The 26,199-nt window shown below is 35.4% G+C and overlaps 1 pseudogene; it reads left to right on the top strand.

Annotated features, from left to right (window-relative positions):
- Positions 1-26,199, top strand: part of LOC114029961 — a 70,132-nt pseudogene that overhangs the window by 16,418 nt on the left and 27,515 nt on the right.

The following is a 26,199-nucleotide window of genomic DNA, read 5'->3' as shown; positions in this document are numbered from 1 at the left end:
GATGTTATTTTCTTGTTTGTGTAACAACTAATCCTTCACTGAGCAGAGAGGATGAAAACATGCATCAGGGGAGTCAGAAATTGTATATTTCATGGAATTTCTGACAGTAAATCCATTGATGTTTCTATGCCAATGCTTACTTATGTTATTTCTGTTTTCCTACATTATCCTTTGGACTTCTCACAGTTTTGATTTTTCAAGGATCAGGGGGATCTGTGATCACTTTCTTTTAAGCAGTATCCTACAAATAGTAGTTAAAACAACAACTTCTTTTCAGAGAATACTAGGGAACTGTGAAATTCATTAATAATTATTCAAATTTCATCAAGTACAATTCATTTCAAAACACATTTATGATGCGGTGATATATAATGTGAATGTACTAAAAGCTAGACTCTGAGATAAATGAAATTTCAAAAACACATAATCTCCCTAATTCCTTTATGCAGTTTTTATTTTTCTATTTGGTCACAATGTGTATTCTATTTAAATTGCATTCACAAATTATTTGAATATACATATATACATCTACCTGTCCCTCCACCTCTTTATTTATTCAATACAATGAAATTCTATCATTGACAATTGTAGTGTCAGCCAGTACAAATTTTAGCTTGAGTTGAGATTTACAAGACCTTGGGGATTTCAAGAGGTAGAGATGAGAAGTCAGGAAAGAAAACTTCTTCTGAGACATAGACGCAGAAGGTGAAGTTTTATTTCCTCTCAATATCAAATCTAATTCACTTCATTTGTTGAAGATTTTCATTCTAAGGATTTGTGATTGTGGTTGAATTGTTTATATCATGTCCCAATCTTCCTGGCCCATTTGAGGTTTTCTTGCTAAAGATACTGGAGTGTTTTGTCATTTCCCTCTCTATCTTATTTTATAGACAAGGAAACTCAGGCCATCAAGCTTAAGTGATATGCATAAGGTCAAACAGCTAGTATGTGTCTGAGGCTGCATTTCAATTCAAGAAAGTAGTCTTCCTGACTCCAGGTCAGGTGATTTACCCACTGCATCACTTAGCAGCCCCACTTGGCATGTAAAGAAAATTAGTTCAGAAAGGTTCATTATGCCTATCCCAAGATCATTATGACTTGTGACTCCTGCTTTGTGGTAAGAGTGTTCTAATTGGCTGAGAAGCAAGAAATTTCTTCACATCTTAAATGCTTACATGCTAGTCATTGCTTCCTCTGGACTGGCTCCTTGCAGGTCACTATGTTCTGGTTGACAAATCAAACCTTTGCCTGGGTAGCCCTAAGAGGGACTGCTCATCTGAATCCTCTTCTGAATTGTTTGGTCCTCCCATTGACCCTGCTTGTGTACCTGGATGTAGAGCAGATTTCTGATAACTCTTGCAATCTTTCAAAGCTCATTCACTTATATTTCTAGGTATTCCCTTCAAAATTACCAAAGAAAAGAAATAGGAAAATCAGGTCAACAAGTTTTTACAACTTTTCCTTGTGTGCTAGCACTGTGGCACATCTGGGCATACAATTATATTTACTGTAACTGCAATTCTTGACCTAAAATAAAAGCATATGTCCTAGTGTAAGATAACACATCAAAGGAGGCTGAAATGCAGAGGTTTCTTTTTTTTTGTTTCTTAGTTTTTTTTTTTTATAAGATGTAGATAGTTGTGAGGGGAATAGTGGCAAGGAATTCTGGAAAGCTAGTTATAAGAGGTTCTAGGAGGAATAGATCAATCAGTGGAAGTGGTTACTAAGGGAAATGTAACTTCTAGGATGAGAAGGCTCTGTAGTTAAAGTGAGAGGTCCCCTGTTTAGATCCACAAGGTATATAATTGGAAGGATAACAGAGGACAGCTACTGTGAGTACATTAGAATTCTTGTCAGTATTCCAGGAAGGGCTGTGAGAGGGGAATATTGGTCTATGGTATGAAATGCTTTCATTTTCAGTTATTTGTTGTTGAATTCACCCTTTTCATTTTTGATACTGGTAATTTGATTTTCTTCTTTTTTTTCTTTTTTAAATTAATTTATTTTGAATTGTCAACAATCACTTCCTCAAGCTTTTGAGTTTCAAATTTTTTTTCCCCTCGCTCCCCATTTCCCTCCCCAAGATGGCATGCAATCTGATATAGGCTATACACATACATTCCTATTAAACATATTTTCACATTAGTCATGTAGTAAGTAAGAATTAGAACTAAGAGGAGGAACCATCAGAAATAGGAAAAAAAACACAATAGAAGAAAAAGAATAGCGAATAGTATGCTTCAATCTGCATTCTATACTCTATTCTTTCTTTGGGTGTGGATAGCATTTTCCTTCATGAGGTCTTTGGAGATGTCTTAGATCCTTGTATTGCTGAGAAGGGTTAAGTCTATCAATATTAGTCATCGCACAACATAGCTGTTACTGTGTACAATGTTCTTCTGGTTCTGCTCACTTCTCTCAGCATCAGACCATACAAGTCTTTCCAGGTTTTTCTGAAGTCAGCCTGTTCATTATTTCTTATAGCTCAATAGTATTCCATTACATTCATATACCACAACTTGTTCAACCATCCCCTAATTGATGGCCATCCTCTCAATTTCCAATTCTTTGCCACCACAAAAAGAGCTGCTATAAATATGTTTTCACATGTGTGTCCTTTTCCCATTTGTATGATCTCTTTGAGATATACCCCTAGAAGTGCTATTGCTGGGTCAGAGAGTATACACATTTTTATAGCTCTTTGGGCATAGTTCCGAATTGCTCTCCAAAATTGCTGGATCAGTTCACAACTCCACCAACAATGCATTAATGTTCCAATTTTCCCACATCTTCTCCAACATTTATCATTTTCCTGTTTTGTCACATTGGCCGATCTGATAGGTGTGATGTGGTACCTCAGAGTTGTTTTGATTTGCAGTTCTCTAATCAATGGTGATTTAGAGCATTTTTTCATATGACTATAAATGGCTTTCATTTCCTCATCTGAGAACTGCCTGTTCATATCCTTTGACCATTTATCAATTGGGAATGACTTGTATTCTTATAAATTTGACTTAATTCTCTAAATATTTTAGAAATGGGGCCCTTATCAGAGATACTAGTTGTAAAAGTTCTTTCCCAATTTTCTACTTTCCTTCTAATCTTGGTTGCATTGGCTTTGTTAGCGCAAAAACCTTTTTTCAATCTAATGTAATCAAAGTTATCTATTTTGCATTTCATAATGTTCTCTATCTCCTATTTGGTCCTGAATTCTTCTGTTCCACATAAATCTGATAATTAAACTATTCCTTGTTCTCCTAGTTTGCTTACAGTATCAGCCTTTATATCTAAATCATGAACCCATTTTGATTTTATTCTGTTATATGGTGTGAGATTTTGATCTATATCTAATTTCTGGCATACTCTTTTCCAGTTTTCCCAGCAGGTTTTGTCAAAGAATGAGTTCTTATGCTAGAAGCTGAGGTCTTTGGGTTTATCAAATAATAGATTACTATAGTCATTGACTACTGGGTTTTGCATACTTAACCTATTCCACTAATCCACCACTCTATTTCCTAACCAGTACCAAGCAGTTTTGATGATTGCTGCTTTTTAATACAATTTAAGATCTGGAATGGCTAAGCCACTTTACTCTGCATTTCTTTTCATTAGTTCCCTTGATATTCTGGTTATTCCAAATGGATCTTGTTATCATTTTTTTCTAGCTCTATAAAATATCTTTGGTAATTTGATTGGTATGGCACTGAATAAGTAAATTAATTTAGGTAGAATTGTCATTTTTATATATTAGCTCAGCCTACGCATGAGCAACTGATGTTTTTCTGATTATTTAGATCTGACTTTATTTGTGTGAAAAGTGTTTTGTAATTGTATTCATATAGTTTCTGGGTTTGTTTCAGGAGGTAGACTCCTAAATATTTTATAATGTCTACAGTAAGTTTAAATGGAATTTCTTTCTATTTCTTGCTCTTGGGCTTTGTTGGTAATATATAGACATGCTGATGATCTATGTGAGTTTATTTTATAGTGTGCAACTTTGCTAAAGTTGTTTATTATTTCAAGTAGTTTTTTACTTGATTCTACAGGTTTGTCTAAATATGTCATCATATCATCTGCAAAAAGTTATAGCTTTTTTTCACATCACTAATCAATGTGGCTCTATCAGCACTGAATAGTCGAGAGGCAGCATAGGTCTTTGGCCCATAAATAGCTTTCAGGGTATCACAAAACTGCTTTGGATTGTTACTATCGGCATAAAACTGAATTTCATCTGTCTTCTTACTGAGCCAAGAATCACCTCTATCTCTCTAAGCTTTGCCTGTACTTTACTTTTGAAGGAATTAAATAGTTCTTTCTAAGAGATGGATGAACTTCCCTGCCGGTAAACTCTGTGGATGGCTCATTTTTCATTTAGCAGCTTCTGAATTTCTCCATCATTTTCCTCAAACCAGCCTTGATGTTTGTGAGTGTTCTGCGCCAGATAAGGAAATGCAGTACTATGCATCAAATCTCTGAAAGCTGCCCGTTCCTTTTCTGTTCCACTGTTGACAACTCTGTATTGGTTCAACTTTCCCTCCAAGTTAGCAAAAACAAAACAAAACAAAACAAAACAAAACAAAACAAAAACAAAAAAAAAAAAAAGAAAAGAAAACCTCTTCCCTCTCAGAGAAAAGCACTAATCTGTTGATGTTACTTCTTCTGGTAGTCATTCTGCTTCAAGGATGCTCCTTATGTTGAATGGGAATATTTAGCTTGGGGAAGATAAATCTATGATTAATCCCGCTCTCTGTGCCACATATTGCCTTTGTCACTCTCACATCCTTTCTGTCTCTTCTCCTTACAATCACATAGTCTGTTAAATGCCAATGTTTGATTTCATATTCTGCATGCAGATTGAAGTACACGCTTTTTTCCCTACTATATTATTCTTGGCTTTTGGTTTGATTTGGTTTGGTTTGGTTTTTTGTTTGCATTTTCTTTTGCAACATGGCTAATAAGAAAATGTTTTGCGTGAATGCCCACACATAATCTATATAAAATTTATTGTGATCTCAAGGAAGCATAGGGTGAGAGAATTTGGAAATAAAAATAATGAAAAAAACAAAATTAACAGGTTTGTATATAATATATATATATATATACATATATATATACATATATATATAATTTAGGGAAATAAAATTAAATGCAACCCCCACCTCCAAACAAATCAAGAGGAGTTAACTTAATTCAGTGGAAATCAGCATCATTCTTCAGTCATAGAAATTCTTTGTGGATAAACAATTGCCTTAGAACACAGAAAGAGATCTATCCAGTGAGGCCTCTTATCAGGGCAGATTTAGGTCTTAAAGATTATCATTGTGAGGAGGATTACGCTCATCCTATGTCATTGATTATAGGTATACGGACAGAAAAATCTGCAGGTCACAGGAAGGTTAGAATTATCTGCCCATTTCTAGTCTAACTTATGATATCCGAAGTAATATGTGTTTTTTTGTATAACTGAGTTTATTTACAAAACATACATATTAAGAGAAGTTTTAATTTTCATAAGTGTTTACTTTTTTATAGTACCTTTTTTCTATACCTTGCTTATTTTACTGTATGGTCTGTTACAGGTTTAGTAAGTCTTTCATTGTTATTATTTCTATCTTTATTTCCTTCTATTTAATGTATTTTCATGTGCCACTGAGAAATGTGCATGTGGTATATACTGTACTTTATTTGGACTGGTAGTCACTGACACAGTCTACCAAGTGTGGCTTGGTTTTTTATTAAAGATTTTGCAAGGATTTTTGTTGTTGTGGTTCTTAAATGCACATTTCCTCCATTTAATATTATTTTCCATAAACACCTGATGTTTTTCTTGTCTTCTGTGCTATAGTGTCCACTTGTCTGAGGAGTTCTCAGATCATCTCAGGGACCCCCACAATACAGGGGATGCTTTATTAAAAAATATTTGTTACATTTTGAGTTCCAAGTTGTATCTCTCCCTTCCCCCCAGTCCTTATTCCAGAAGGTCAACATCTGAGATAGGTTTATATGTGGAACAATACAATACGTACTTTCATATATCACTTCTTTCTCTGGGGTAGGTGGCATTTTCCTCCTTAAGCCCTTCTTAGGTAATTTCAATGTTTATATTACTCACAACAGCCAAATCTGTAAGAAGAAGAATTTGAACAATATTGATGATAATGTGTTCAGTGTTCTCTTGATTTTGCTCATTTCATTCCTCATCATTTCATGTGTTTCTATTTTTTTCTAAAATCAGCCAGTTTGTAATTTCTTAAAGAACAGTAGTATTTCATTACAATCATATACCACAACTTTTTCAGCCATTTCCCAATTACTGGACATCCACAGTTTTAATTCTGTGATACTCCTAAGAGAACTGCTATGAATATTTTAGAAAATATAAATTTGTTTCTGTTTCCCCTGATTACCCTGGGAAATAGACCTAATAGTGTTCAAATCATATAGGTGGTTTTATACCTCTTAGAATATAATTACCAATTGCTTCTGAAAATGGTTGAATGAGTTCATAATTCCACCAACAGCCTATTAGTGTTTCAATTTTCCCACATCTCCTCCCACATTTGTTACTTTCCCCCTTCTCTCCTTTCAACCAATTTGATAGGTATGGGATAGTATCTCATTATTGTTTTAATTTGCATTTCTGTATTCAATAAAAAAGGGGACACTTTCTTAGCATACGGCAAGTAGAACATCCAACAACTCATTGAAAAAGGAATTTGCTTTCTAACTGGAGTTATAAGAGAAAGCTACTTCATAATTACTCTTCTAAGGGCAAAATTACCATGATTGGGGCCCATATGTTATGCTTTTTTTTAACCATAGGTTCAAGTCTAAGAAAAACCCGATGTTATTTTATGTCATGAAATGGGAAAGTACTATTGTCCTAGGTTCTTGTCTTCCCACTTAATGGGATTAAAGATATTAAAACTAGACTATATTCTCCCAAACACCTGGCCATAGGTAGGAGGCTGAGCTTACAAGGACATCATTTTGGGAATCTGAATTAGGATATTCTTGCTGATTGGGTTACGGGGACCTCATCAAAATCAAAGTTCAGCACTAATTCCTTTATCTCATTCTCAGAAAACTGGGAATGAAGGACTCCATAATAAGATTCTGCATATGAAACTTTCTCTTGCCTCCAGGACAAATCTGATGACTGAAAGTCTGATGCTTGTGGATTTTTTTTTTTTTTTTTGGTTAGAGATCAGGCATTTTGGAGCTCAATGTATGTGGAGAAGTTTATTGTTGCTTATCCATAGAGTTCTTACTAATAGGGTAGGAGTAATGTGAAATGTCAACCTTGGCTATAGATTTCAGTGTGAGGAGGTCTCCATCTCCCATCTTTGACTGGGATTTGGCTAGAGAACTTTTCCTCTTGGAACAAGCTCTGGGGCACACCTCTTGTTTTCTGAGAGAATTATATTTTTAGTATCAGGGAAATACAATTCTCTCAGAAAACAAGAGAGGAGTGCAATGCGTGCCATAGAAAGGCTCTGTAAAAGAATTGTTGATGTTTGAATTGAAGAAGATATGAGATGAGTTAGAGAAGATATATAACTATGCTCAAATATTTAATGAACAGATGCAGGAGACATTAGCAATGTTCTACTTAAATCAATATGAAAGAAATAGAAACAACCAGTCAATGTTCCAAAGAGGCTGATTTAGTGACAAAGTTGAGTAAAAAGGTTCTAACCATTTGAGTTGTCTAAAAGAGGAACAGTCTTTTGGGAGAGAACTGAGTTTTCTTCATTGGAAATTTCAAGCAGAGACTTAGTAGTTGCTTAATGGGGACATTTGAGAAGGGATTCTTGGTCAGGGATAGTTTCAGAATTTCCTTCAAATTGGTACATTCCATAATAATATAATTTTGTGGCCTAAAACTACTAATTAAAATTAAAAAGCATTTATTCATTACCTGTTCTGTGTAAGTCTCTGATGGTTGTTTGATATACAAAAGTAAAGGACAAATTCCTACTCTGAAGGAATTTAAATCACTATTCCACTTTTTTACCCATTTAGATCAGCTATGACCTATTTGATCTTCTCCTGACTGATAAGGTCCAATTTGCATATGTATATCAGATGGTCAGCAGGGAATCCACTCTTCACCTCACATTCATCCAATTGATGCTGCATTTTGGCTAGACGTGGGAGGGACTGGTTTTTTCAGATAATATGACTGGGGAAGAATTCTTCAGTGATCTGAAAGAGGAGATGGTCAGCAATGGTCTGTGTGTGACTTTTAAGCTAAGAGTGCCACAAAACTTTATAAGTGATGAAGATTTTGAAATCTCTTCTTGGATCATTGAATCATCATCAAGTGTGAGTTTCATCTATGGAGATAGACTCCCTTCAAGAACTTTCTCTTGTTTTGATGGATTAACCACTTTATGGGAAGATTTTGGTCACCACCTCTTCTTGGAATTTCTTTGTTGATTCTAATACTGAATTGCTTACCCATTTTCATGGTGCAATAATATTTTCTCATACAAATACAGAGAGTTTTGGTTTCACAGATTTTGTAAGAAGCCTGAATCCCAGTGTGAACCCGGAGGACATTTTCCTAAAGACTTTCTGGCAGTCAGTCTTTAATTGTAGACTTTCAGAAACAAAGTCATGTGTAAATGTTACATTCTTTGTTCTCAGAAAGTGCTTCCTTGAAAAAATATATCTTCTATATTTTTTGATGTGATCGTAACAGAACTGAGTTCCAATGTTTACAATGCAGTATATTTAGTGGCCCATGCTCTCCATCAAATGCTTCAATCTGAGGCAAAAGAGACATCAGAGTTTGGAAGAAACCCAGTTCTGTCTTGGAAGGTAACATTTCTCTTCCACTCTTGGGCTTAGCACAGCATACTCATAATATTAAATTGTAAGTTTTCTGTTTTATAGATGATGAAGCAATACCCTGAGGTATTTTATCTTCAGAAAATATTCAGGATACATAAGAAACTCCCACAAATTAGACACAATCAACCTAAACTTGGACAGACTTGGAGAGATAGTGATGGATAGAAGGACCATATTATACTCTGTGTGTGTGTATGTATGTATATACACATACATACACACACACATGTATATATATACACATATATATACATGTGTGTATATGCCATATTATAAATTATGTAGACCACATTATAGTTTATGGGGTCACAAATTGTTGGACATCACTGAATGACAACACATTACCAGTAAAATCTATCCAAAAGACACACATACATACATACCAACACTTAAATATCTAAATATTTTAGAGAGAGAGAGAAAGAGGGCAGAGGGAAAAATAGAGAGCAAGAGAGAGAGAGAGAGAGAGAGAGAGAGAAAGAGGGCAGAGGGAAAAAGAGAGAGAGAGAGAGAGAGAGAGAGAGAGAGAGAGATTTCATTTAAAATAATGACTAATAAAGTATTTCACAATGTACTTGGTCACATACACACAGAGAGGAACTATTGTTCCTGTTGCATAAGATGCTATGTTAATACTACAATGTTCACATATGAACACTATTACAAAAGAGTCTCTGCACAAGTAAAAATCTATTTTTTTCTCTGTCATCAAGTTTTATTGATGCCTTTGAATTTTATGTCACATTCATTTCCAAACATACTCATCCTTTACTATGTAAGGCCCACCTTGTAGTAATTTTTTTCATTAATTAATTAATTTTTAGTTTTAAACATTCACTTCTATAAGCTTTCAAGTTTGAAATTTTCTCCCCCTCCCTCTCCACCTCCCTCCCCAAGACAGTATGCAGTCTGACATAGGCTCCACATGTACATTCTATTTAAACATATTTTCACATCAGTCATGTTTTAAAGAAGAATTAGAACCAATAAGAGGAACCACAAGAAAGAAGAAACAAAATGAAACAGTAGGAAAAAAAGAGGAAATAGTATGCTTCATTCTGCATTCAGATTGCATAGTTCTTTCTCTGGATGTGGATAGCATTTTCCATCATGAGACTTTTAGAGATGTCTTAGATCCTTGCATTGCTAAGAAGAGCTAAGTCTATTAAAGTTAGTCATCTCACAAAGTGTCTGTTACTATGTACAACATTCTCCTGGTTCTGCTCACTTCTCTCAGCATTATTCCATACAAGACTTTCCACATTTTTTCTGAAGTCTGTTAGAACTATATCATATTTTTGACAAACCAAAGATCCCGGCTTAGGTGGCAAGGCCTAATTATTTAAAAAAAAAATCTGTTGGGAAAGGAAGAATGTGATCAGGAAGAAACTTCATGTTTACCAACATCTTACACTGTTTTCCAACACAAGCTAAAAGTGGGTACATGACTTCAATAGAAAAAAATGATATAAAGAAAGTAGAGATGTTTAGAAGAAATGTTTTTCTGTCAGATATATGTGTAGGGGAAGTGTTTATGAAAAAAAACAGGAAGAACAGGTTTACAGGAGGCAAAATGAACAATTTTCATTATATATACATATAGATATACATATATATATGTATGTATGTATGTATGTGTGTATGTATGTATGTATGTATGCATGTATTACACAAAACCTCCAATGCAGCTAAAATTATATGAGAATCAGGAAATCAGTGGAGGGGAATCCTTGTAGCAAGTTTTTTTTTTGTTTTATTTCCAAAAATGCAATGAACTGAGTCACTTTTTTAAAGTAATATCTGCTTTCTTTTTTTTTTTAGTTATCACAATTGTAGTAAGGATTTATTAATTAAAGATTATTTGGATTTTTTAGAAAAATTGTATTGATAGTGGTACAAAAAACTAAATTATTTTCCCATTTGTATTTTTTTTCTCCTCAGAAGTGTTTGTTTCTGATTATCCCCTTTCTCAATTTGCCCTCCTCTCTATCATTACCCTGCTCACTTGTGCCCTTCTCCCCCTATTTTCCTGTAGGGTAAGACAGATTTCCATACTAATTGAGTATGTATGTTATTCCCTCTTTAAGCCAAATCCTATGGGAATAAAATTCACTCATTCCCTCTCACCTTCCCCTGTTAACCCTCCATTGTAAAGGCCTTTTCTTGTCTGTTTCATGTGAGATAATTTACTTCATTCTACTTCTCCCTTTCTCCTTCTCCCAATATAATCCTCTCTCACCCCTTAATTTTATTCTCCATATATGACCACTTCATCTTCAACTCACCCTATGCCATCTATCTATCTATCTATCTGTCTGTCTATCTATCTATCTAGATATCTATCTATCTATCTATCTAGATATCTATCTATCTAGATATCTATCTAGATATCTATCTATCTAGATATCTATCTAGATATCTATCTATCTAGATATCTATCTATCTATCTATCTATCTAGATATCTATCTATCTATCTATCTATCCATATACATACATACATACATATAATTTTTTCCCTCCAACTATCCTAATACTGATAAAGGGCTCATGGGTTATAAATATCATCTTTCCATGCAGGAATGTAAACAGTTGAACCTTAAAAATTCTCTTATAATTTCTCTTTCCTGTTTACCTCTTCATGTTCCACTTGAGTCTTGTATTTGAAAGTCAAATTTTCTATTCAGCTCTGGTTTTTTCATCAAGAATGCTTGAAAGTCCTCTATTTCACTGAACAATAATTTTTTCCCCTGAAGGATTATATTTAGTTTTGCTGGGTAGGTGATTCTTGGTTGTAATGCTATCTCCTTTGACCTCCAGGATATTATATTCCATGTCCTCTGGTCCCTTAATGTAGGAGTTGCTAAATCTCGTGTTATCCTGATTGTGTTTCCACAATACTTGAATTGTTTCCTTCTGGCTGCCTGCAATATTTTCTCATTGACCAGGGAACTTTGGAATTTGACTTTAATATTCCTAGGAGTTTTCCTTTGGGGATCTCTTTCAGGAGGTGATCAATGGATTCTTTCAATTTCTATTTTGCCCTCTGGTTCTAAAATATCACGGCAGTTGTCCTTGATAATTTCTTGAAAGATGATGTTTAGGCTCTTTTTTTGATCATGGCTTTCAGATAGGTCAATAATTTTTTAAATTATCTCTCTTGTATCTATTTTCGAGGTCAGTTGTTTTTCCAATGAGATATTTCACATTGTTTTCTAATTTTTCATTCTTTTGGATTTGTTTTTACAGTGTCTTGATTTCTCAGAAAGTCACTAGCTTCCATTTGCTCTATTCTAATTTTTAAGGAAGTATTTTCTTCAGTAATCTTTTGGACTTCCTTTTCCATTTGCCCAATTTTGCTTTTGAGGGCATTCTTCTCCTCATTGGCTTTTTGGACCTCTTTTGTCATTTGGGTTAGGCTATTTTTTAAGTTGTTATTTTCTTCAGTAATTTTTTTAAGTCTCCTTTAGCAAACTGTTGGCTTGTTTTTCCTGATTTTCTTGCATCACTCTCCTTTCTCTTTCCAGTTTTTCCTCTACTTGCTTCTCAAAATCCTTTTTCAGCTCTTTCACAGACCGGGATTGAATCATATTTTTCTTGGAGGTTTTGGATGTAGGAGCTTTGACTTTGTTGTCTTCTTCTGGTTGTATGTTTTGATCTTCTTTGTCACCATGTCACCAAATAAAGATTCAACGGTTTGACTTTTTTTTTTTGAGTTTTGATCATGACCCCAGCCAATTACTTGAGTTATAAACTCTTTGTTAAAGTAGGGGTTTGCCACAAATGTGGAGAATGCACTTTCTTAAGCTTCCAGGTTTTGTGCAGCTCTTTTCTGAGATAATTCTAGAAATCTGTACATTTTCAATTCTTCCAAAGTGGTATGATCAAGGGTGATGTGTTTACTCCTTTCCTGGCCTGTGCTCTGGTCTATGAGTGTACACAAGCATTTTTTTCTGTTTTGCAACTGTGAGTAAGATTCCCTCTCCAATGCCACCACAAACTCCAGCACGGCAACACTCCTCCTTGCCCCAGTACCACCATCCAGAACTGCGACCCAGATCCAAGCATCGGCAAAGCAAGAGAATCCTGCCTCAGTGCCAGCAAAGAGATCCCTGCAATCCCCTTTTGGTCAATCACTCAATTCCCCCTCTGTTTGTGGGCTGAGAGCTACAGAAGCAGCTGCCACCTTGGGGCTGGGCTGGGGCTGGAGCTAGACTGATCTCCTCTATCAATGTTGGACAGACCTTTCCTACAGACCTTCTAAGTGGTTTTTAGTGTTTGTGGGTTGAGAAGTCTGGAAACCACCACAGCTCCCCTTGATTCAGTCCCCTGAGGCCTGTTCCAGATTCACAGAAGCCACCTCTTTGCCTGCTCAGCCTGTGTGGCCCAGGCTAAACTGCACTCCTTTCCCAGCCCTTCACAACAGATCTTTCTAATCAATCATCTAGGTTGTCTTGGACTAGAAAGTTTTTTTTTATTCACTCTGAGTTTTTATAGGCTCTGCTGCTCTAGAATTTGTTTAGACCCATTTTTACAAGTATTTGGAAAGATTTGGGGGAGAGCTCACCAGGTCACTGCTTTTATTCCACTATCTTGGCTCCACTCGTAAATATCATTTTGAAAGTAGATATTACTGGGGCAGAGCCAAGATGGTGAGGTGAATGCTTGAGCTCTCCCCCAAACCCTTCCAAATACCTGTAAAAATATGGCTCTAAACAAATTCTAAAGCAGCAGAATTCACAAAAAGACAGAATGAAACAAACTTCCAGCCCAAGAAAACCTGGATGGTTGATCAGAAAGGTATATCACACTGGGCAGGGAGAGGAGCACAGCTCGGCATGGGCACACAGGCCACAGCAAACCTGGAGCAGGCCTCAGAGGAATGAATCACAGGCTTGGATCTGGGTCACAGTTCTGAGGGGCAGTCCTAAAAATAACCCAACCCAAATGGCAAGAGAGGTCGAAAAAGCCAATGAGGAGAATAATGCCTTCAAAAGCAAAATTGGCCAGATGGAGAAGGAAGTCCAAAAGCTCACTGAAGAAAATACTTCCTTCAAAAGCAAAATTGGCCAGATGGAAAAGGAAGTCCAAAGTTCACTGAAAAAACTACTTCCTTCAAAATTAGAATTGGGCAAATGGAAGCTAGTGGCTTTATGAGAAATCAAGACACTGTGAAACAAAACCAAAAGAATGAAAAACTAGAAAACAATGTGAAATATCTCATTTTAAAAGCAAATGTCCTGAAAAATATATACAGGAGAGATAATTTAAAAATCATTGGACTATCTGAAAGCCATGATAAAAAAAGAGCCTAGACATCATCTTTCAAGTAATTATCAAGGAAAATTGCCCTGATATTCTAGAATCAGAGGGCGAAATAGAAATGGAAAGAATCCATTGATCACCTCCTGAAAGAGATCCCCTAAAGAAAACTCCTAGGAATGTTGTAGCCAAATTCCAGAGTTCCTCAGTCAATGAGAAAATATTGCAAGCAGCCAGAAAGAAACAATTCAAGTATTGTGGAAACACAATCAGGATAACACTGGATTTAGCACCTTCTACACAAAGGGACCAGAAGGCTTGGAATATAATATTCTGGAGGTCAAAGGATATAGCATTACAACCAAGAATCACCTACCCAGCAAAATTGAGTATAATCCTTCAGGAGAAGAAATAGATATTCAGTGAAATAGAGGACTTTCAAGCATTCTTGATGAAAAGACCAGAGCTGAATAGAAAATCTGACTTTCAAATACAACACTCAAGAGAAGCATGAAGAGGTAAATAGGGAAGATAAATCATAAAGGACTTATTAAGTTTGAACTGTTTACATTCCTACATGGGAAGATGATTTGTAACTCATGAGACCTTTGTCAATATTAGGGTAGTTGGAGGGGAAAAATTATATGGATGGATGGATAGATAGATAGATAGATAGATAGAGGGCACAGGATGAGTTGAAGATGAAGGAATGGTATCTGGAGAATAAAAACAAGGGGTGAGAGAGGATTATACTGGGAGAAGGAGATAGGGAGAAGTAGAATAGGGTAAATTATTTCACATAAAACAGATAAGAAAAGGCTTTTACAACAGAGGAGCAGTCGAGGAAGGTGAGAAGGAATGAGTGAATCTTATTCTCATCTGATTTGACTTAAGGAGGGAATAACATACACTCTCAATTGGGTATGGAAATCTATCTTACCCTCCAGGAATACAGGATGAAAGGTGATAGGAGAGTAGGAGTTGGAGGGTAATAGAAAGGAAGGCAGATTGGGGGAGGGCCTAATCAGAAGCAAACACTTATGAGGAAGGACAGGGCCAAAAGAGAGAATAAAACAAACAGGGGGCAGGATACAATGAAGGGAAATATAGTTAGTTTTTCACAGCATGACTACTATGGAAGTGCTTTGCATGAGTACATATGTATAATCTGTATTTAGTTGCTTGCTGTCTCAATGAGGGTGGGTGGATAGGGAGGAAGGGAGAGAATTTGGAACCCAGTTTTAAAAACAAATGTCAAAAATTGTTTTTATATGCAACTGGGAAATAAGATATGCAGGCAATGGGGTATAGAAATTTATCCTGCCCTACAAGAAAATAGAAGGGGAAAGGGATAAAAGAAGGTGGGAGGGTGATAGAAGGGAGGGCAGATTAGGGAAATGGGTATTTAAAATGCAGGCTGGCTTGGGGTGGGGGAGGGGCAAGAAGAGGAGAAAATTTGGAACGCAAAACTTGTGGAAGTGAATGTTGAAGTCTAAAAATAAATTAATAATAAAAATAAATAAAATAAAACAAGTTATTATTTTGTCAGAACATATGAATAGGCCTGGAATAAATTCATATTGTCAATAGGTATAGGAAAAAATATTCCAAAGCACCAATAATAAAAGATATGCAAATTAAAATAATGCTGAGGCATAAGCTAACGAACAACACATAGGCAAATCAAAACAAAGAAAATGCGAAAAGCTGGAGGTCTCTGGGAAAAGAGGTACATTAACACACTTTTGATGGAGGTGTTAATTGGTCTAGATGTTCTGGGAAGCAATTTGGAACTATGACCAAAAAACTTATAAAACTGGACATACCATCTGACCCAGTGACACTGCTACTGTTTCTATACTCCTCCTCCACCCCAATGAGATTAACAAAAAGGAGGAAGAATTCATATATATGGACATATGCATATACAGGGGTGAATAGTCTGTATCCTGAGCTCCAATCTTATAAAAAATATTTTTATTGGAAAGTTCAAACTGAGTATCCTCTAGAGTTCTCATATTTGACATTTCATAAAGAGAACTCTATTTTTCTGCTCTAAAAAACCTGTTTAGAATTTCCAGATTTTGGCTGAGCTCCCAACTTTTGTTGAAGTCATACAGATTCTGTAGGTGATTATCAATTTCTACTTCTTTTTCTCTCTTCCTCTTTAGCCAATCACTTGCTCACACATAATTTATACCAACCTACAATCATTTGAGACCCACTTGTCTCATTTCCACTCACTCAATTACAACCCTAGTTTAAAACTTCATTACCTTCTCTTTGGACCATTGTAATGGCCTTCTAATTTACTCTCTGTATAATCTAACTGCTCACATGTCTCCTGAGCCCCACCAGTTTCCCCTGAGCTGCCAAAGGATTTTCCTAAATCAGAGATCTCGACATGATGCTTCCATATTTGCAAAATTCCAGTTGTGTTTTGGTACTTCATTGTCAAATGTAAACTGCAGAAGTGCTGAAAACTCTTCATAACCTGGCCCCAATGTAAATATCTAAATGTATTTCCTTGATAAACTTTCACAAACTTTTTAATATAACCAAAGAGAACACATTTTTGATTGATCCATACTCCATCTGTCATCTTCATGATTTGCAAAGGTTGTCTCCATGCTTGAGACAAACTCCTTCCTCACCACCTTGTCTTGGAATTCCAAGTTTCTTTCAATGCTCAACTTTTGGGCCACTTTCGGCGGGAAGCTTTTCTATTCTCCATGAACTGCTAGTGCTGTTCCCCTCAAAACATACTGTGTTTCTTTTGTACTAAAGAGTATGTTTTATTTTTAACATTCATTTTTAAATTTTTTGAGTTCCAAATTCTCCCCCTCCCTCTTGTCTCTCTCAAGGAAGCAAGTGATATTATGCATGTGAAACATAGAAAACGTTTCCATATTAGCCATGATTCAAAAAAAGCAAGAAAAATAAAGTAAGTATACTTTAATCTATACTCAGAGTTCATCAGTTCTCTCTATAGAGGTGCACAGCATTTTTTTTTTTTTTGGTCATAGATTCTTTATGATTCTCTTGGAATGCTGTCTTGTTCAGAGTAGCTGTCTTTCACAAATGATTATTGTTACAATATTGTTCCTATTTCTGCTTTGCCCTTTAATGTTTCTGCTTACTTTGCCTCGGCTCATGTAAGACTCCTCAGGTTTTTCTAAGTCATGTCTTAGGACATTATTGTGTTATAATATGTATTTTGTCAAAATAATACATTATTGCTTATTCGGTCATTCCCCAACTAATGGTCATTACCTTACTTAACAATTGTTTTTCACCACCAAAAGAGCTGCTATAAATATGTTTATACATGTAGGTCTCTTTTACTTTTCTTTTATTTCTTTGAAGTGCAGTAGTAGTATTGCTGTATCAAAAAATATGGACAGCTCCATAGTACTTTTGCAAACCATAGTTGCAAACCATTAACCAGAATATTTGGATCAGTCCAAAACTCCACTAATAGTGCATTAGTGTATCTTTTCTACATTCTCTCCAACATTTATTATTTTACTTTTATATGATGCTACTCAATCTGATGGGTATGAAGGAAGTACTTAAAAGATGTTTTTTTCATACTTAACTAAAAATGAGGAAATAATTATTCAGACAACAGATTTTCATTTTTAATATGAGAAATTAGGTTTTCTTCTCTTTTTTTTAAAGATCATATTAACCAATTGTTTATCTATTTTGTTTTTTTCATAAAACCAACTCCTAGTTTTATTTATTAGTTAGATTTTATTAATCTCACCTTTAATATTTAGTATTTCTAATTTTGTGTATAATTGGGAATTTTTAATTTGTTTTTTCTTAGTTTTCTTAATTGCATACCCAACTCATTGATCTGCTATTTCTCTCTTTTATTTTTTTATTAATTTATTTTGATTAATCAACAATCACTTCCATAGGCTTTTGAGTTTTAAATTTTTCTCCCCCTCCTTCCCTGACTCCCTCCCCAAGATGGCACACAATCTGATATAGTCTACACATATACTTTCCTATTAAATATATTTTCATGTTAGTGATGTTGTAAGGAAGAATTGGAACCAATACGAGGAACCACCAGAAAAAGGAAACAAAACAAATAATATGCTTCGATCTGCCTTCAAACTCCATAGTTCTTTCTTTGGATGTGAATAGCATTTTCCATCATGAGACTTTTGGAGATGTCTTAGATCCTTGCGTTTCTGAAAAGGGCTTAAGTCTATCCACATTAGTCATCGCACAACATGGTTGTTGCTATGTACAACCTTCTCCTGGTTCTGAAATTCAGACTTCCTGGTTTTTCAGTTCTCTTTCAAGACTAGACATTTTCTGGGGTCTAAAGCACATCATTATCTTTTTTCTGTGTTCTTGAAAGGATTTTAGAGGATATTTATTCAAATCACTCTTTTTAAACTTCAGGACATTGAGGGTTATTGAGATGAAATTGTTTGCCCAGGGCCACAGGGTTAGTAAATATTAGGGGCAAGATTTAAGACAGAAATTCCTGACTCTATGTCCAACACTCTAACCACTATGACACATTGCTCTTTGCGTGCACATAGAGTTTTACCTAGCTCTTTACTTTCTTCCTCTGATTTTAGGATAATGCTCTAACATTACCAACATTTTCTTGCTTTTCAATTTGCTGTGGATGAGATCAACAAGAACCCCCTTTTGCTGCCCAACATAACCCTGGGATACCAGTTGTTCAATAACTTCCATAATAACAAACTAGCTGTGGAAAACTCCTTGATATGGTTGTCAGGGAGAGGCTCAACCATCCCTAACTATAGCTGTGACAGGCAGCCCAAATCAGTGGCTGTCATTGGCGGGATGTCATCTTCATTGTCCATGTCTATGGCCACCATTCTAAAACTTTATAAAGTTCTACAGGTAAGGGAGACCAATCCTGCTTTCAATTTTCATTGAATATGTTCTTTCTGTTTAAAACAGCATATTCGGTATGATTTATCCTTGTGCAGTATTGGTGAGTCAAGAAGTTATCAGAAAGTTCTTAGGTACTGTTCTGTAAACAAGAGATAAAAATAAATAAAAAATAAAAAAGGTCCCTATCATCAAGGAACTCACTCTGTCCTCTAGATGAAGTGGCTCTATCTGGGTACATTTGGTTTAACTCTGATGCTGTTGAACCAAGTAACAATACGCCCACCTAACGGTCACTTTCCTCTTAGTCCAGCAGCTATGTGATGCACTGGGTAGAGTTTCAGGGCTGGAGTCAGGAAGACCTGAGTTCACATCTGGTCTCAGACTGGCTCTATGACCCTGAGCAAGTCACTTCACCATGTTTGCCTCAGTTTTCTCATCTGTAAAAATTGACTTGAAAAAGAAATGGCAGACTGCTCCAGTATCTTTGCCAAGAAAATTCCAAATACGGTCATGAAGTGTTGGACTTTTTGACTTATTGACAAAACAACAAATGTTGTTAGTTCATCTTTTTATATTGTATAAATTTCTGAAGACTTTAGATGAAAGAAAGATTTCTCTTTCCCTAACCTCAGAAAATTCTCCAGGAAATCACTCTTTATTTTTTTTTTTATTTTTAAATTGATTTGTGCATTTTCCATACAAGGAATAACCTCTAGTACTTCCCTTCAGCAGTCTGCGCTAACAAGCACCGTCCAATTCTGTGTTTACAATAATCTTCACGTTCCAGTTAAGAATTGGCTTCCGTCCTGAATCTGGGCCTGATTTGCTAAATATATGATGTAGTCTCCAAAACAGAAATAGTTTATACATTGACTTCTATTTATTTCCAATGAAATACTCTTTATCCAGTGCCTAATGTGAATTTTCTATCTGGATAATCACAGAGTATGATTACGAACAAGATACAGCCTGAGTGCTACCCCATTTGGGAAGCAACTGGACAACATAACAGAATTAAGAGTTGGTTAAGTACAAAGTCAAGATGCCTTATTCCCGTATATGTGCAAACCAATCCCTCCATGAGCAAAGAGGATGAGCGCGTACATCAGAGAAGTCAGAATCTATATATTTCATGATTTTTTTACAGAAGTTCATTGAAATTTCTATGCCACAGCTTATTATTGCTGCTGCTGTTGTATATTATCTTCTGAGCTTCTCATAATTTTGCTTCTTTAAAGATCATTGTGACGCAGGATCACATTTTTTACAGCAGTGTTCTTTGAGGATTGGTTCAAACACTGGGATTTTATTTTAGGGAGAAGCCAGGATCAATGAAAACCCTGAGTAATTACCCAAATGTGATTCAATGTAATTCAATTCAAAATACCTTTATCAAGTGGTGACGTGTGAGATGCCTTGTACTAGAAGCAAGGTATCAAGATAAGTGAAATTTTAAAAACACACAAACATTCTTATTCCTTTGTGTAGTCCTTAATGCCTTATTGGGTCACAATGTATATACTAATTAAGTGGCACTCACAAATTATGCCAATATACATATATACATCTATATATCAATGTATAGACTTATGTCACCCTCTAATTAGAGGCATAAAAATATTTCATAAATGTACTATGTATGGAAGTTTTACTTTGCACACAGGCTATATTTACATATATTTGTTCCATATACTAAAGCCTAAGATTAAGAAACGCAACAAGATAATTACATTGTGGGTATCCTGGGATCATTTTTTCTCTATTTTTAATTTTCAATATTTCAAAAGAAATTAAATTATCAGCTATTATCAGATTTGAATTTTCATTTTGAATTGAAAATGTTTTCTCTAATTTCAGTATCATTTTTATTTGAGTTATTATTTGATTTGAAAGCCTAATTGTAGTTTACTTTGAGGAGAATACCAAGCACTACATTGTACACATCAGAAAAATAGCCAGATGAGGTGAGGGAGAACATAAGAGTTTGACACACATACATACATACACACATACATATGTGCATATATCATCATCTGAAGAAGATAAGCAAAGTTAATTCAACTTCAATTAAAACTGTTGAAAGAATGAATACAAATTAAATAAATAATTACATAAATTAAATGTAACTCCCTCACAAAAAATAAAATAAACCCCCCAAAAAAAGGATTTGACTCGATTCAGTAGCAACACAGTTTCAACATAACAGTTCAGACATAGAATTTCCTTGTGGGTAGGCAATATCTCAGATCATAGGAAGAGAACTAACTAGCGAGGCACTTTATCGGGCAGATTAGGTGTTAAAGATTATTATGGTAATGAGGATTATGACTCTATATCATATAGACTGGTATATGGACAGATTGATGTGCAGGTCATGGGACGGTTAAAATTTTCCATCCAGTAGCTAATCTAACTTAGAATATCTAAGTACCATTCATTTGAGTATCTTGTTTATTCTACTGTTTGACCTATCATGTTGTTTGGTAGGTTTTCTATTGTTATTAATTATATCCTTATCTGCTTTTAGTTAATATATTTTCATGTGCCACTATTAAATATGCATGTGGTTTATGCAGTATGTTATTTGGAATGGGAGTCACTAAAGCAACCTATCAAGTGTGGCTAGGCATTGTGCTATTTCTGTTGCAAGGATTTTTTGTTGTTGTTAAACATACATATCCTGGATTTAATATTTCTCATAAACAGCTGAGGTTATTCCTATCTTGTATGATAGAATGACCCTGTGTTTGCACCATCAGGTCTCAGATCAGTTCAGGGACCCACACATGAAAAGAAATACATTTTTAAACAGTTTAATTAATTGATTTGTTACATTTTTGAGTTCCAAAGTGTCTCCCAATCTCCCTCCCAACATGACATTACAGAAGGCCAACATTTGATATAGATATATTTGGAACCATCCATATATATTTCTATTTATTAGTTCTTTCTCTGGAGGTGGGCAGCCTTTTCCTTCATAAGTCCTTCATAGTTGATTTGAATGTTCATATTACTCAGAATAGCTTAGTCTTTCACAGTTATTCTTCAAACAATAGTGTTGTTATTTCATACAATATTCTCTTGGTTCTGATCATTTCACTGTGAATGATTTCATGCAAGTCTTTCTAGGTTTTATTTTCTAAAATACCCTATTTATCTTTTCTTAGAGCATGGTAGTATTCCAACAAAAACATATACCAGAACTTATTCAGATATTCTCCAATTAATGGACATCCTTTCAGTTTTAATTCTTTGCCAGCATTAGGAGAAGCACTAAAAATCTTTTAGAAAATATAGGTTCACATTATTTTCCCTTATTGTTTTGGGAATAAGATCTAATATTGGTATTGTTGGGCTGAATGGTATACACAGTTTTACAACTCTTTGGGCATAATTCCTAGTTGCTCTCAAAAATGGTTGGATCAGTTCACAATTCCACCAATAATGTATTAGTTTGTAACTTTTTCCACATGACATGCAATATTTATCATTATCACCTTTTCTCATTTTAGTCAATCTGACAGGGGTTAGATAGTATGTTTTAGTTGCATAAATTTGCATTTTTCCAAGCAATAAGTGAGAGGACACTTTCTTAGCATGTGGCAGGTAAAACAACCCCCAAGGAATGTTCTTTCTAACTGGGAAATAAGAGAAAACAATTTCATAATTACCCTTCTGAAGGAAAAATTACCATGATTGTGGGCTGTATTTTATACATCTGTTATCACATATGTGAAACTAAGAATAAGCTGATGTATTCACATGCCATTGCATGGGGAAGTACTATTGTTCTAGGTTCTAGGTTCTCACCTTCCCACTTAACATGATGAAAGATGTTAGAATGAGACTAAATTCTCCCAAACCCTAAACAATAGGTAGTTCAGCTCACAAGGACATCAGTATGGGAAACTTGATCAGGATATCTTTGCCATTTGACATCCTGGGGACCTAATTGAAATCAGAGTTTAGCACTAGTTTTTTTATCATCTCATTCTTTGAAAATTGGAGAGAACTGATATAACAAAGAAACTGCATTGAAATATTCTCTTGTCTTTGAAACAAACCTGGACTGAAAGTCTGATCCAGGAGGAGATTTTGTAGTTAGACATCTGGTATTTGAGTGTTTGATGCATATGGAACAGTAAACCACTGCTTATCTCATTGAGTTCTTATGAATAGTTTAGGGATAATGTGTAATGCCAACCTTAGCAGTAAATTTCAGTGTGAGAAGTCTCTGTATCCCATCTGATTGGGTTTCAGCTAGAGAAAATTTTCTTCTAGAACAAGTTCTGAGGCACAGTTCTTGGTCCCAGGGACTTACCATCTTCTCTGGAACCATAAGTGGAATAGAATCCATGCCAAAGAAATCCTAGGCAAAGGAATGGTTGATATTTGAGCCAAAGAAGAGGTGACATGAGTTAAAGAACATGTAACTATGCTCAAATATTTAACTAACATGTTTGTGCAAGAGTTCCTAAGCATGTTCTATTGGAATGAACATGAAGAAAAGAGCAACAAGTAAACATTCCAAAGACACTGATATAATTACCAAAGTTAAGAAAAAAATGTTTCTCAAAGGTAGAGCTGTTTACAAGTGGAATGGTACCTTTGGAGGTAACTGAGCTTTTCCTCATTTTAAAGTTTCAAGCAGTCTTAGTAATTGCTTAATGGAAGCATTGAAAAAAGGTTCTTGGTCTCGTACAGATTCATAATTCCCTTCAAAATATTATATTTGGTAATTTGGTAACTATGTGACTTTGTATTTCCATTTCACCTACAAATTTACTTAGTCTACAATCTACCAGAGGCATGATATGTCCATTAAAATTACCAATCATTTATTAAGGACTTTTTCCGCACAAGCCAGGGATAGTTGCTTGAGATACAAATGTAAAGGAGGACAAATTTCTACTCTGATGGAACTTGAATCACCATTCCAGTATTCTTTATTATCATTTAAATCAGCTATGGCCCATTTGATTTTCTCCTGCCTGACAAGGTCTAGTATCCACATGATATGACCTATCAATTAAAAATAACAAGCAAACAACTGTAAAAATATCAATTGCTAAGTCTAACCAATATAATAAAAATGAGAATCCTCCTTAAATTAATTTATATAATCAGTGTAATACTAACCAAACTACAAAAATATTTTATACAGGTAAAAAAAAAATAACAACAAAATTAATCTAGAAGAAGAAAAGGATCAGGAATATCAAGTGAATTAATGGGGGGGGGGGGAAGTACAAAGGAATATGTCCTGGCCATACCAGATCTAAAACTATATTGTGAGGTGTTAAAAAAAAAAACCAAAACTCTCTGGTACTGGCTAAAAAATAGAGTTTTGGATCAGTGGGATAGATTAGGTACACAGGACACGGTAGTAAATGACCATGGAAACACAATGTTCAATAAATACAAACACCCCAGCTTCTGGGATAAGAGTTCACTATTTGACAAAAACTGCTGGGGAAACTGAAAAACAGCATGGCAGAAGCTAGGTACAGATTAAAATCATACACTGTATACCGAGATAAGGTCAAAATGGGTACATGATTTAAGCATGAAGAGTAATACCCTAAGCAACTTAGAAGAGCAAAGGATAGTTTACCTGTCAGATCTAAGGTGGAGGGAAGAATTTATGAACAAACAAGAAATAAAGAGCATTATGAAATATGAACTGATACAAAATGAAGTGGGCAGAAACAGAACAACATAGTACACAGTAGCAGCAACATTATGTAATGCTCAGCAATGATTGACTTATGAGGCAGAGCCAAGATGGCAGAGTAAAAGCAATGACTTGTCTAAGATTCTTCTCCAAAACCCCACAAATACCTGTAAAAAATGTGTCTAAACAAATTCTAGAGACACAGAACCCACAAAAAGACAGAGTGAAACAAATACCCACCCCAAGACAACCTTGATCAGAAAGGTCTATTGTGCCAGGCTGGGAGAGAAACTCAGGTTAGCATGAGCACCTAGGCAAAACAGGACTCAGCTAACCTGGAGCAGGCCTCAGAAGACTGAATCACGGGCAACTGTGGTGGTTTTCAGACTTGTCAATCCACAAATGCCAGAGACAATTTATAAGGTAAGTAGGAAAAGTCTGTGACTACATTGAGAGAGAAACTCGGTCCCCGCCCCAGTGGCCAATTGCGGCCTTGGGGCAGTGTCTACTTCCAGAGCTTTTGGCCCACAGACTGAAGGGGAATTGAGTGGCTGACCAGAGGGGGATTGCAGGGTTCTCTTTGCTGGTGCAGGATTGTCTTGCTTTGCCTGTGCTTGGATCTGGGTCACAGTTCTGGGTGGCGGTTCTGGGGTGAGAAGGAGTGCTGGCTGCCACAGTGTCAGTGGAGAGGGAATCCTCCTCACTGTTCCAAGGCAGAAAAGAGTGTTTGTGGTCACTCATAGTCTAGACCACAGTTCAAGAAAGAAGTAAACACCTCGCCCTTGATCATACCACCTTGAAATAACTGAAAACTTACAGGTCCCTAGAAGTATCTATGAAAACAGGTGCACAAAACCCATGAAGCTTCAGGCAGTACATTCTCCACACTGGAAGCAGATTCCTACCTTAACAAAGAGTTTAAAACTCAAGTAATTGACTGGGATCATCAGCAAACCTCACAAAAAAAAAAAGTCAGACCATAGAATCTTTCTTTGGTGACAAAGTCAATCAAAACATACAACCAGAAGACAACAAAGTCAAATCTCCTACAACCAAAGCCTCGAAGAAAAATATGAATTGATCCCAGGCCATGGAAGAGCTCAAAAAGGATTTTGAGAAGCAAGTAAGAGAAATAGAGAAAAACTGGGAAGAGAAATGAGAGTGATGCAAGAAAATCAGGAAAAACAAGTTAACAGATTGCTAAAGGAGACCCAAAAAAATCCTAAAGAAAATAATACCTTAAAAAATAGCCAAAATCAAATGGCAAAAGAGGTTGAAAAAGTCAATGAGGAGAATAATACCTCCAAAAGCAAATTTGACCTAATGGAAAAGAAAGTTCAAAAGCTTACTAAAGAAAATACTTCCTTAAAAATTAGAATGGAGCATTTGGAAGCTAGTGACTTTATGAGAAACCAAGACACTGTAAAACAAAACCAAAAGAATGAAAAAAAAATAGGAAACAATGTGAAATATCTCATTGGAAAAACAACTGATGTGGAAAATAGATCCAGGAGAG

The sequence above is a fragment of the Vombatus ursinus genome, unplaced genomic scaffold (assembly GCF_900497805.2).
Source record: "Vombatus ursinus unplaced genomic scaffold, bare-nosed wombat genome assembly UNPS02014943.1, whole genome shotgun sequence".
NCBI classification, from domain to species: Eukaryota; Metazoa; Chordata; class Mammalia; order Diprotodontia; family Vombatidae; genus Vombatus; species Vombatus ursinus.
The sequence above is the reverse complement of the archived record's forward strand: the minus strand, read 5'-3'. Positions and strand labels throughout refer to the sequence as shown.